This window comes from Prorops nasuta, unplaced genomic scaffold, assembly GCF_024137725.1.
Source record: "Prorops nasuta isolate Cenicafe-Biocafe unplaced genomic scaffold, Cenicafe_Pnas_1.2 PNAS00001, whole genome shotgun sequence".
NCBI lineage: Eukaryota > Metazoa > Arthropoda > Insecta > Hymenoptera > Bethylidae > Prorops > Prorops nasuta.
This window is the reverse complement of record NW_027116798.1, coordinates 6,280,486-6,294,984: the sequence shown is the minus strand read 5'-3', so window position 1 is coordinate 6,294,984 and position 14,499 is coordinate 6,280,486. Positions and strand designations below refer to the sequence as shown.

General features: G+C 40.6%; 1 protein-coding gene across 1 annotated transcript in view; it reads right to left on the bottom strand.

The window, feature by feature from the left end:
* Window positions 1–14,499, bottom strand: part of LOC136774330 (diacylglycerol kinase theta) — a 2,104,019-nt gene that overhangs the window by 1,929,859 nt on the left and 159,661 nt on the right. The window lies entirely within an intron of this gene.

The following is a 14,499-nucleotide window of genomic DNA, read 5'->3' as shown; positions in this document are numbered from 1 at the left end:
TACTGGGAGTGATTTTAGCCGGTCGCGAAGGTGCGTCTAGTTCGTAGACATTGGGTCAGCGTTTTTGCGTAAATTTGTGCGAAGTGGGGAATGCACTATATATTAGTGGTTTCCGTACGGGGAATTTCATTTCGATTCTCAAAGTTCTGGAAACCGATGGTGACATGGTTGTTCAAATATACAAGCGGAAAGACATGTACGACCGAGGGGAGATTGACGGCCAGGGTCGTCGCCTTTTCCTAAGGCTAAATAATGGTGAGTGTCTCTCTCTCTTTTTTTTTGTTTTAGTTTTTGTTTCTATTTAATTTTAATTTCGTTGTTTCTATCCTTTTTCTTTTGTTTATTTAGTCATAATCTTCAACGTGGGTGCGGTGCAGTTCCGGAGGATGTGCCGAAAGTCGGACCGCATCCAGACGTACCATGAGTGGGATTATGACAGAGCATGGAGGATAGCTTCTGGGTCGTCTTCGACCTGTTCGGGATAAGGTGGCTCCAATACACTGGGGTGGAGCCCTACCGTGGTTGGGGGTATCCCAACCAGCAGGTTGAAGGGTGGACGGGTCCGCCGTTGGAGGAGAAGGACGTCCTCCGTTACCACGGTTTAATTTAGTTAAAAAATTTTTTTTTTTTGCATTCAAAATTAAACAAATGTTTATATATTTTTTAAGAAAATTGTTGTAACAATTGTGAGTGGAGGAAAGGTGATTCTTTTTTTGGTTTTGAATAAATTCCAATTTATTTTTAATGTGTTCGTTTAATTTTTAGTTCTAGTACCTTTTCCTATTAGTTAAGTTTTTAGAGATAGTTAGGACAAAAGGAAAGGAGGGTAAAAAAAATTTTAAAAATTCTAATAATCATATGAGAGGGGAAAAAGTACGGTAGAATTAAAATTATATATATATACACTGCCGGTCAAAAGTTTAAGACCACTTGAGAAATTTGGCTCAAAAACAGTTACCTCTTTAAATGCCCATAACTTTTCAATGAGAAAAGATAGGAGAAAATTCAAAACACCATAAGAAAGGTGATGAAATTCTACATATGATGGAATTACTTTCATTCGCCAGAAGCTTATAATTTACGAATATCCATTAAATGAAATAGGTGTAAAATTTTTAATTTTTAATTTTTTGTTTCGCAAATTCAACTGCTTTTACCACTTACAAGAATTGTGGTACGTATCTGAAACTTTGGTGACATAATGCTCAAAGTTTTAGCTTTAATTTGAGCCATCAAACGTAACGATATTCATCGTATTTCCTTATTTTCATAACGTTTTTCTGAGTAATGTCGAGAAAAATTGTTGACCGAAAAACAACTGCCCAAGCATTTAAGACAATTTCAGATCGAAGAATCCGTCGGTATTAACGACTTATTCTACTTATTCCATATTGCACTTTTATTCAATTAAAAGTAATATGATAATTGTAAATCTTCGAATTAATAAAATATATTTGGTTAATTATTACTCTACATTTGTTGATTTAATCTAAAATTGAATAGTGCTTTGTGTTAATTGAATAAAAGTGCAATATGGAATAAGTAGAATAAGTCGTTAATACCGACGGATTCTTCGATCTGAAATTGTCTTAAATGCTTGGGCAGTTGTTTTTCGGTCAACAATTTTTCTCGACATTACTCAGAAAAACGTTATGAAAATAAGGAAATACGATGAATATCGTTACGTTTGATGGCTCAAATTAAAGCTAAAACTTTGAGCATTATGTCACCAAAGTTTCAGATACGTACCACAATTCTTGTAAGTGGTAAAAGCAGTTGAATTTGCGAAACAAAAAATTAAAAATTAAAAATTTTACACCTATTTCATTTAATGGATATTCGTAAATTATAAGCTTCTGGCGAATGAAAGTAATTCCATCATATGTAGAATTTCATCACCTTTCTTATGGTGTTTTGAATTTTCTCCTATCTTTTCTCATTGAAAAGTTATGGGCATTTAAAGAGGTAACTGTTTTTGAGCCAAATTTCTCAAGTGGTCTTAAACTTTTGACCGGCAGTGTATATATATATCTCTTTTTTTTTAATCGAGCTTAACTTATTAATTGTGATGAAAATATTTAAGAGTTGATTTGGTATATATAAAATATATAAAATATTTTTTTTTTATAAGGTATTAAGTCTGTTATATAAAAATATTGTAAAGTTGATTATTGAATTTTAGTGGTAATTATGAAAAAAAATTGTAGTAGGAAGTAGATTAGGGTGATGGGGAAAGGAGATGAGAGAGGATGGTATGTGTGGGTGGTTGAGTCGGTAACTACACGTGATAAGGCTTTAGCCTATTGACGTGGGTTACGATTTTCTTTTTACCCACTGCTAATTCATAATTTAATTCGCTTAGTTTTGCGGTTATGGTATAGGGACCGTCGTATAGGGGTTCTAATTTCTTCGGTCTTCCAGCGCGAATCATTTCTCTCTTCAACAATACTTGGTCTCCTACTTCGTAATTTGATACTTGCGTATTGTGATCATAATAAACCTTCGATTTTTCCTTTTCCAATATTATTTGGTCTTTCGTGACGTTACCTGTCGAGCGAATTCTTTCGCGAAGCTCGGTATAGTAATCTTCGAATGTATACGTAGGCTGCGGCGGATATTTGAGCGTGGTCGGTAATTCAACCTCGCGTACAAATAGCAATGAAAAAGGCGTTCGGCCTGTAGCTGTGTGTGGCGTAGTGTTACAGATGAACATGGCGTAGGGTAACCATTCGTCCCAGTTATCTAAATCTTCGTTGACAAAGTTTTTTAAGTATGACGCCAATGTTCGGTGCGACCTTTCCAGCGCACCATTCGACTGTGGGTGGTATGCCGTGGTCTGTATCTTGTCAATTTTTAATAGCTTACAGACGTCCTTAAAGAGGTTACTTAGAAAGTTAGTGCCCTGGTCAGTTAAAACCTTCTGGAGTAACCCATAAGAAAAAATGATCCTTTCAACGAACAGTCGCGCCACAGTAGGGGCTGACTGGTCTTGAATTGGTAAGGCTATACTGCATCTTGTAAAAAAATCTTGGAAGGTCAAGGCGTACTTGTTTTCTTGTTGGGTAGCAGGGTATGGTCCTATTATATCTAGGGCGACCTTTTCGAAGGGATCTACTGGCGTGTCTGTTATCTGCATTGGTGCACGTCTCACGTTGCCTGTTTTATTGCGTTGGCACTTGTCACATTTTTTTATGTATTCTTCAATATCTTTTTTCATATTTGGCCAGACGTGTTTAATTTTAATTCTTTGCAGGGTTCTATTTACGCCTTCATGTCCTCCGAAAGGAGTATCGTGATACTCGTAAAGGATTTGACTTATCATTACGGGAGTATAGGTCGATGATTTCTCATCAGCTGTTTCTTCCTCGGCGTCGGAATTAGCTGAGGTTGCATCTTCGTTTGAGTCGGTTGGCCTTGGGGCGGCTTGCCGTGCTCTTGAGCGCGTGGTCACGTATATACGACTTAGCGCATCTGCGTTTGTATTCTGAGTACCTGGTTTGTATCTAATCTCGTAATCGTACTCGGCTAATTTTAATCTCCAACGCATCAGTCTGGGGCCTGGGTTTTCTATATTGAAAAGCCAAGTGAGTGGTTGATGATCTGTGATGATGGTAAATCTAGTACCATATAAATAAGGTCGAAAATTTTGTGCAGCCCAAACTATAGCTGCTAATTCTTTTTCCGTGGTGCTGTAATTTACTTCGGCCTTGTTAAGCGTTTTGCTGGCGTAAGCAACGGGGAGGTCTTTGCCTACCTCGCCTTGCGATAACACGGCTCCTATTGCTTTATTGGAGGCGTCCGTGGTCAAAATGAAAGGAAGATGAAAGTCTGGGTATTGCAGAAGTGGTGCAGTAATTAATCTTTCCTTTTGGTTTTCAAATGACGATTGTTCGAGGGAGGTCCAATTGAACTTCACTCCTTTCTTTAATAGGTTCGTCATGGGTTTTGACAGGTTAGCAAAATGGTCAATGAACCTTAGGTAATAGCCTGCTAGGCCTAAAAAGGATTGCACGTCCTTTACGCTCTTGGGTGCTGGAAAATTTTTACAGCTTCTATTTTAGTTGGGCCTGGAGAGATGACTTTGTCTGTAATTATATGTCCCAGGTAGCAAGTTTCCTTACGAAGGAAACGGCATTTTTCCGGTTGCAAATTAAGAGTATTTTCACGCAGTCGACTGAACAGTTGTTTTAGTCTTTTATTGTGTTCTATTAGAGTAGGGGCGTGAATTACTATATCATCTAGGTAGACGAAACATTGGTTTCCTTGGAGTCCGGATAATACGGTGTTCATTAAGCGTTGAAATGTAGCTGGTGCGTTTTTCAATCCAAAGGGCATGCGGTTGTATTCGTAGTACCCTAGGAGTGTGGAGAAGGCTGTTTTTTCCTTGTCTTCTTCGGCCATGCCTATTTGGTGAAATCCAGAGGCTAGGTCAAGGGTGGTGAAATATTTCGAGTGGCCTAGTTGGTCCAATATTTCGGTGATGTTCGGCAATGGATAGGCATCACCTATAGTAGCTTCATTTATCTTGCGAAAATCTACGACGATGCGCATTTTTATATTTCCTTGAGCATCGGGTTTCTTGGGTACCACGAGCAGTGGCGCGTTCCACTGGCTTCGGCTCGGCCGTACTATTCCGTCAGCTTCTAGCTGAGAAATTTGTCTATCAATTTCCTGTTTATGCTTTTCAGGTAACCTATAGGGTTTTTTAAAGATAGGTTTGGTATTTTCTACCAAAGTAATGGTATGTTTTACCGCTTCAGTAGTGAGGAGTTTGTCACCTTCTAAATGAAATATATCATTGTATTCCTCACAGAGTTCTGTTAGAGTGCGCAATTCTTCCTGATTTAAATGATTTAGTTCTAATTGAGACTTTAGCCGGGCGAGTTGATCGCTGGCGCAATTATTTACAGCGTATACGGTTATCGGAACCGAAGGGTCGTCGCCCTGAGTCGGTGGACTCGGTATATCTTCTAACACGACTGTAGGCAAGGGTATCTCGAGTTCTTTCTCCGTGATGTTCAAAATGCTGACGCATCAGGTAGAGTTGGTTGGCCTAGTGGCACAGTTACCTATATACACTCCAGGTAGTATTTGGTGTCCGTTTACAATGCCATCTTGTTTGCTATCCGTTAACGCGGCTACTAATGTTTGGGATCTCGGTTTTAGTGACACCGTACGTGATACTACTTGTTTCATTGGCCAGGTGTGTCCCAGCATCGTCAAGGACACGTCCTTTTCATAATGGAAGCTGTTTCTTTTCCAGAAATCCATACCGATTAGTCCGTCGGCTATTAGCGAAAAGGTGTCTGCTACTATTTAAAATTTATGGGTTATAGTGTATTTTCCGACTTTTATGTGTAGGTAAACTGATCCTAGTGTCTTCACAGGTATTCCACTTATTCCTGTTAGCGTAATAGGAGTTTTGTCAGCTATTGTTTCTTTGCGCAGGACTCTTATTTTAACTATGGAGACATCGGCTCCAGTGTCGAAGAGTAAGGTTGCTGGTCGAATGAATTCAGCGGCTTGTACTTCGATCAAATTTTTTATAGGAGTACATAGTACCATATTAGCGGTTAGATTTCCTACAGTTGTTGGTCGATTTATATTTTCGTTAATTGGCTGTTCTGAGTTATTTGCATTTTGTTGCGTCTCTCTTTCTCGCTTTGCTTTTAGGGTGCGGCACTCTTGGACGGTGTGTCCTGGTTTTTTACAGTAATTGCAAGAGGTAGATACCTTGTTAACGGAAGATGTGTGATTCTGAGTCTGTTTAGCGTTGCTACGTCGCGCGTAGCATTTTTCGGCTACATGTCCTTTCCTATCGCAGCGTTTGCAATGGAGGTGCGAATTATTCCGTTGTCCTGAGGGTCGTTGTTGTCCTTGGTTATCGCGTCTGCAATGGGTCGAGCCCTGTTGAGTTCTGTACTCTTCGTCGGAGCGAGTCAAGGATTCACGATCGATAGCGACAGCAATTGATTCTCTGAGAGTTGCACGTTCGCACGATGGTACCATAACTTGGAGTTTAAAATTCAATCCTTTTATGAATTGATGTTTTGCTTGTTGCGTTAACAGTTCTTCTATGGCTTTGTTTTTAGCCGGGTCATTTGCTGGCGTGATGCATCTTTCCTTCAAACCTGATAATATGTCTTCTAGTCGAGAAGCATAGGATCGTACCGATTCATCTTTTCCTTGTCGGCATCGATTTAAACTATTTTGGAGGGTCGCGGTAGACCGTCGGGGTTTGAACGCTTCTTCTAATTCTCGTATTAGTTGCTCGATATTTTCGATTACTTTGTGCTTGGTTTCAGTATAAGCTTTGCCTCTTAGTATTGTGAATCTAACCTGCCGTAGAAATTCTTCTCTATCTAACGGGTGTAGATTTTGATTTGCCATAACTATAGAATTCACAAACGGTTCTAGCTCGTCTGGGTCTCCTTTATACTTTGGAATTCTTCCGAGAGTTACATATAGGGAAGCATATCCGTGATGAGGTTCTTCTTCTTCCTCATCGTCTAAATCTGGCACGTATCGAGGTCTTTCGCAGGGAGTCACATACGATGTTCGTTGTGCCGGTCTTGCCGTGGAGGTTCTCGCGGGGAGCCTATTAAAATTTTGACGTAGTCTGGAGAGTTCGTCTCTCAGTTTCGCGTTTTCTTCTTCAATTGCGCTAATTTCGCGGGGCCTTATGTTGTTGTGTAATCTTCTAATTTCAGCATTTATGGCGCTAGGAGGGACGCTTTCGTCATGAGGAATCGTGTTTGTTGGTGCGTCTTTTATTCTGATAGGCAGACGTTCTGCGGTGTAACTATGGTCTAATTCTGGGGCGTCGTTGTTCGCGTTGCCACGGTGAGCCATAGTTAGTGTATTCCGTCTTCGCGTATTTACGTTTCGAAATGGGGTTCCTTCGTCAGTTTCTCTAAGAGTACGTAAGGGTCTATTCCCTAAATGAGAGATGCAACTATCTACAGGGTGTAACGAAACGACCGCATTATCTAGGAACTGGAGGTTCGGGGTGACAACCCGAGTGCACATGCAAAATTTCGTTCGAATCGTTCTAGGGGTTTAAAAGTTATTCGCGTTTAAAAATGTCCCTTTTTCGGTCCTTTTCGAACGACTTTAAAGGCACAATGCAGAGTAAAGAAAGTGAAGAAACAATAGACGAACACCCCGCGAGAAAAGAACAATTATCGATCGCGCGCTATGATACTTTTGCTATTTATTTCTTTAATTTGGCTATTAGATTAATTTCAAAATAGCCAAATCCTCTTCATTACAATTTCAATTCAATTCAGTACAAGTATCATTGACTGAATTGATGGAAAGAGCGAGTTGTCGCAATGAAACGGAAAGTATCAGAAGCTAAGATGTCGCGCTAGCGCACTGATTCACTAATAGGCGATGCATAAAGGCATTCTCTTCCTACTAACGAAGCTAAAGAGAATGATGTAAAATCAATGCATTGATGACAGAGAAAATGAGACTTACCGATTTAATGTTCACCATGTTCTTTAACACCGGAGTTGTTGGAAAAGCTTCAAACTGGCTCCTCGATGTTTTCCAGAAAGCACTATCACTGATTTTACTTTTAATCACTCGTGAATTTAATGAAATAGGTATTAACCTACGTTTTCTCACAACACTGGTTATTTTGACACTTTTCAACTATTTGAAGTAGGCTGACAGAGAGAGACACACAGAGAGAAAGAATAATCAATAATTAGTTTCGACCACTCTTTATCAGCCTTCTTCACTTTGCTAACTTCTCCTCTCTCCACCGTTCCAACTATTTCACCTCAGAAACGTCTGTGTGTGAGTGTATTAAGACAAATGTATTAAATGAGATTTTCCGTTTTATCAATTTTCTGTTTAAAAAATTTAATCATAAAATATTTGAAAGCGCAATCCACCGCTTACTTAGCAGTAATTTAATATTTTGGCGCTGTCGATTAAACAGTCTAGTAGAGGGGGTACATACATGAATTAAAAACGCAAAGTTACTTGGATACTAAATAATTTTTTGACTGTAACTGTGTCACTTCTAGTATCACTGTTGCCTAGTTACTAAATAATTTTAGTCGCATTACAGAGCTGAATGTAATAAGACGTACTAAAAAAAAAAAACAAAATGAATTATACCCCGCGTGAAATGGCAGATATCGTGGAAATGTATTATCGTAGTGGAGCAAACCGAGCAGCAACAATAAGAAATTATGCCGAACGCTACCCGGAGCGACGGCATCCTGACGGCAATGTAATCGCACGGTTAATTCAGCGATTTAAGGACACGGGATCGTGCCTCATCTCTAATGAAGGTGGAAGACCGAGAACAACGCGCACTCCAAGGATGGAAGAAGAAATATTACAAATATTCGAAGAGCATCCTGAAAAAAGTACGCGTAGTGTAGGAAGACAGCTCGGTGTAGATCAGATGTCTGTATACCGAGTGTTAAAGGAAGATTCACAACATCCGTACAAGATCTGCCGCGTTCAAGAGTTGCGGCCTACGGATTATGCAAAACGAACTACGTTTTGTCAGTGGCTACTCGAAAGGGAGAGTCAAGAGCCAGGATTCAGCAGAAGAATCCTATTCTCAGATGAGAGCAAGTTCGACCATGAAGGAGTCTTCAATAACAGGAACAATCATTGCTGGAATCGAGTGAATCCCTATGCAACACAACCTAGGGCATTCCAGAAAAAATGGAGTATAAATTTGTGGGGAGGAATTGTAGGAACCTATGTGGTAAGATGATAAATTTCAGGGATATTATTTTTTCTTCGAAAAATTGTTAATAATTTAACTATTTTTACAGATAGGTCCTGTTGTGATTCCCGATCGGTTGACTGGGGATATTTATACTCAGTTCCTCAGAACAGAGTTGCCAGAGATTTTAGAAGAGGTGCCATTGGAAATTAGAAGAGGCATGTGGTTTCAGCAAGATGGAGCTGCACCACATTACCACAGAGTCGCGAGAGCAGCCCTGGATGATATTTTTCCACATAGATGGATTGGACGACGAGGACCTGTGGAGTGGCCCCCAAGATCACCGGATCTAAATCCGCTTGATTTCTTCTTGTGGGGCTACTTGAAGAATTCCGTCTACACAGGCATTGTTAATGACCCGGATGATTTGGCGGCACGCCTGGACATAGCCCTCGCAGACATTTCTGAAGAAATGCTGGACTCCATGCACTCCAACTTATTAAGAAGAGCGAGGCTATGCATTCAAGTCAATGGTCAAAATTTCGAGCATTTGCTGTAAGTATTAGTTAAATGTATGCTATTTTAACATTTGTATTCATTCTCTTTCGTAATTAACTAGAAAACTTTTTACAGCTGACATTTACTTGAAGGCATGGCCTGCTTTTCTTAATAAGTTGGCCATGGAGTCCAGCAACTTCTGGATTGCCAAGCAGGGCTATATTCCAGCGGATCGCCAATCATTCTAGTCATCAACAACGTCGTCGTAGAGGGAATTCTTCAATTAGCCTCACAAGAAAGATCAAGCGGATCAAGAACCGATGATCGTGGGGGCACTCCACGGATCCTCATCTTCCTATTCCACCTGTGTGGAAAGATTTCGTCGAGTGCTGCTCTCGCGACTGTGTTAATATGGTCCAAAATCCCATCCTGCTGAAACCACATGCCTCTTCTACTGTCCAATGGCACCTCTTCAAAAACTCTGGCAAATTTTTCCAGTCAACCGATCGGGAAAGTTCTCTCCACAAATTTAAGCTGTGTATCGATTCTGGAACGCCCTAGGTTGTATTGCGTGGGGATTTACTCGTTCCAGCAAAGATTGTTCCTGGCAGACTCCTTCATGGTCGAACTAGCTGTCATCTGAGAGAATAATCCTTCTGCAGAATCCTGGCTCTTGACTCTCATTTTCGAGTAGCCACTGACATTTGGCGACTCGCTTCACCATAATCCGTACGCGCCGCAGTTCTTGAACGCCGCAGTTCTTGAACGCCGCAGTCTTGTACGGATGTTGCGAATCTTCACACAACACTCGGTATACATAAATGTGATCTACATCGGGCTGTCTTTTTTCAGGATGATCTTTAATTTGTAATATTTCTTCTTCAATCCTGTATGTGCTTGCATGTTCTCGGTCTTCCACCTTCATCACAGATCAGGCACGATCCCGATGTCTGAAATCGCTGAATTAACCGTGCGATTACTTTGCCGTTAAAACGTCATAACTTTGCGTAGCGTTTTGCATAATTTATAACTGTTGCTGCTTAATTTGCCCCACTACAATAATACACTGCCACGATATCTGCCAAAAATTTTATTTTATTTTTATAAAAGTTTTTTAATTTGTTGTATTTTTTAAATTATTATATTCTTTAAATTAGTGTATTTTTTAAATAAAACTTCAAATGTATAAAAAAATCACTTGTTTTTTATTTAAGTAAACGTAGAAATTGAGAAATAAAATATTTCCAAACAGAAAATTGAAAAAACGGAAAATCTCATTTAATACATTTGTCTTTATACACTCACACACAGACGTTTCTGAGGTGAAATAGTTGGAAAGGTGGAGAGAGGAGAAGTTAGTAAAGTGAAGAAGGCTGATAAAGAGTGGTCGAAACTAATTATTGATTATTCTTTCTCTCTGTGTGTCTCTCTCTGTCAGCCTACTTCAAATAGTTGAAAAGTGTCAAAATAACCAGTGTTGTGAGAAAACGTAGGTTAATACCTATTTCATTAAATTCACGAGTGTTTAAAAGTAAAATCAGTGATAGTGCTTTCTGGAAAACATCGAGGAGCCAGTTTGAAGCTTTTCCAACAACTCCGGTGTAAAAGAACATGGTGAACATTAAATCGGTAAGTCTCATTTTCTCTGTCATCAATGCATTGATTTTACATCATTCTCTTTAGCTTCGTTAGTAGGAAGAGAATGCCTTTATGCATCGCCTATTAGTGAATCAGTACGCTAGCGCGACATCTTAGCTTCTGATACTTTCCGTTTCATTGCGACAAGTCGCTCTTTCCATCAATTCAGTCAATGATACTTGTACTGAATTGAATTGAAATTGTAATGAAGAGGATTTGGCTATTTTGAAATTAATCTAATAGCCAAATTAAAGAAATAAATAGCAAAAGTATCATAGCGCGCGATCGATAATTGTTCCTTTCTCGCGGGGTGTTCGTCTATTCTTTCTTCACTTTCTCTACTCTGCATTGTGCCTTTAAAGTCGTTCGAAAAGGACCGAAAAAGGGACATTTTTAAACGCGAATAACTTTTAAACCCCTATAACGATTCGAACGAAATTTTGCATGTGCACTCGGGTGGTCACCCCGAACCTCCAGTTGCCAGATAATGCGGTCGTTTCGTTGCACCCTGTATCTCTCGGGTGATTGAAACACGATTTGGTCGAGGTACACTATGTATCGCGGGAGTTAAATTAGGTTCAGATTGAGTTCGGTCTAAATTATCGGGATTACGGTACATGGAAGAAATTTATTACTACGAACGCTATGGGCTCGCGGTTACAATGTTCACAAATAAAATTGCTACTGATATGATTGGTACCGTACTCACCAAAAGCTCATTTTCACTGGTTGGCTGGCTGCAAGTTCTGCTGGTTGGCAGTCGTTGATTTCTTGTAGTCGTGAGATAGTGTGCGGGATGAACCTCGAAGTTGTGGGTTTGTCGCTCCGTTGCTTAAGAAAGGCGAAGTTGGCGGATGTCTCGTTGAGTATCCATGATCATCCACGTTGATTCGTCCTTGTAGAGGTTGATCGATCGAGGAAATAAACTTTTCCTGATTTTCCTTAGGATGAAGATTTATGTAGGTTTGATCTTCACCAGTCAACGGATCCCACCGCTGCCACCAGTTGGTTGTGGTTCAATCACTGATTCACGACAAACTTGAAATACTTTTGTATAATAAGATTTATTGAGATTTGTTTACAATGTTTCTTCTTTATACAAGTTGATAACCAGAGCTATGAGCTAGATAATAGTGTACTTAATAGGCAAAGGATTGCCTAGAGAAGTCTAAGAGGCAGGAGGACTGAAGGTCCTAAAAGATTCGACTGGTTCCTCTTAGCTGTAGACTAGAACTGATTTTTGGGGCTGCACGTTTGGGGCTCTTACCCTCAAAGTGCAGCGTCAAACATTACCTTATATGGTAACATTTGCGGGTCCCAATGGTCAAATGCGTTATTGTTCTAGAACATTCGACTGCCGTCGAAGTGCATTTGCCACGTGTCGGGACTTAGCCTTGGCGACAGTGTGAACGAGCTGCGTCTGGCGCTTCGTATTACACTCAGGAATTTGTCGCTATTAGGAGTATTTCTCCTTTACAATGAGGCTATTGGTATTTTAGTATAACTATGATAGATTTAGATTTATTAATTATGTCTTCAAATGATAATAATATTAATTATATTAATTATATAATGCTTATTATAGCAATGAGTTATGTATGTTTATTCTATGTACATAACAAATTAATTAAATGTACATAAAAGTATGTAGATTCAGTATTTAAACATACATATAAATCAAGTAATGATAAATTTACATGATGATAGAAGATAAGTTAATTAATAAAACCTTCTAGCTTAATTATAATTAGTCACAAATGGTTACTGTATGTTTAATTATTGTTTCTGTGTACCTTTATATATTGTAACGTTACGGGTTTCTGCGTGAATCCGTGACGTAAATAGATCTTTATTTCTGTATTACGCGCCTTTCCACGGTGAGGCTAAGGCCGTGATCTGTTATTGACTGTGAGTACTGAAAATCTATAGTTTATGTCACGCAAACTATAGATTACTAGTATTCACAGTCAATAAAGGAACACGGCCTAAGTGTACTAAGTGTAGCCGCGAGAGTGACTAATGGCGCCGTTGCGAGGGACTGGTGGCGCCGCCACCGATCCTGAAGCGAAATTGAGTCGACGAAAGACTCAGTCCGTTGCGCATCGCGGTCAAGGAGTGTGAGGTCCTCCGAAGGAAACTCCGAATTTTGGCTGAGGAAGCCTAGGAGGAAAACGAAGCGATACACCGAGACGGAGGAAAAGAAGCGATACTCCAGGGTGGAGGAAGAGAAGATACTCCGAGGCGTGATTGCTGTCAAGGAAAGGCCAGGAGGAAGCGAAGATAACGTCCAGAGCAGCCTGGAAGCCTAGGAGGAAATCTGGGGGGGGGGGGGGGGGGTTCAATATTGTTAGCCATCCAGGACAGGTAGCATATAGCAGCGTAAGACAGGTACCTGGTCACGATATTTTCCGCGTGTGAATGCTCTACCTGATCATGTGTAACCGATCGGGGGAGCCGTGAATGTAGAGTGCACGGTCGATCAAAAGTTTTCTTTGTCGCGAGCATTTAAAAGAGGCCCGAAAAGAGTTACCCTACGCGGAAATAAAGTAAAAGTGTAGCGTCCCATACGCGTGGTAGGCCAGAAAGAAGTAAGCCTTAGTACTGCCAATATTTGCTAACTCAGACGATCCTGAGTCTAGAGAATCGAGCTAGGAAGAAACGATTATATTAAACAGTAAGGCAGGTGGATAAAAAGAGATTGTTATGTAGCTGACCGAGTCGTCCGATCCAGGGGCGACCCACACAAAGGTCTGGCGCCCAAATCGCTCTAGGAGCGTATCGTTAAAGAAAATTCCCCCTGGTCGGCAGAAAATTGTATTACTTGCCCTAGCTGGAAAGAAGTATAGTTTTGTAATTACTTTAATAACCGCTTCTGATATTTAGCCTATTTTTCCCCAGATAGGCGAGTAAAGGGGAGAGGCTGATTTAAGTTCATTGTAAAATAGTTAACCTGTAAATTGTAACGTTATTCCCGTCAGTGTAAGGAGCCACTCACACTACGGGGTTTCCATTATCTTCGCCCGTCCTTATCTATCGGTATTAGGGCGCCAGTTGGTTAGTTGGGTGGCCAACAACCCCACGTTATCATTTGAGTCTTACGACTCCATTCTCTATGCATCTTATACGGCCCTGCGGCCATGCATTTGGACGGTAGCAATAGCCAGGGCCGCTCACTGTGCTATCTCCTGGAGATAGGGAAAGGTTCCTTACGAAAGTCTGAGCTTCGCAAACCTATCTGCTGAGGAGCATACATTTCCCTCTCACTACCCATACATAGGTGGTAGTGAGGAGTGTGGGAAATTCTGTTATCATTGTCAAGCATAGAGCCTACCAAGATCGGACCACCACGGAGACAATGTTCTCAGTCCGTTCAGCCATAGTGCAAAACGATCGGATTACGGATAGTACTGCGACACATTCCAACGGGACAATTACGTCCCTGCACAAACCCTTATGCATTGGCTGGTACCTAGTCGTGACGTATGCGCAGTCTGGCATATAACAAATGCCTCACGTACGTAAACGGACCCATGACTGTCTGGCTGCCACGTCACACGCTCACCACCACGCACAGACACATCAGCCCAGTCACGTGGTCGCGTTCCGACTACCTGCTCCTGGCAGTCAGCGCAAAGCATTCGCGCAGCCTGCTTGAAGCGCGTAAC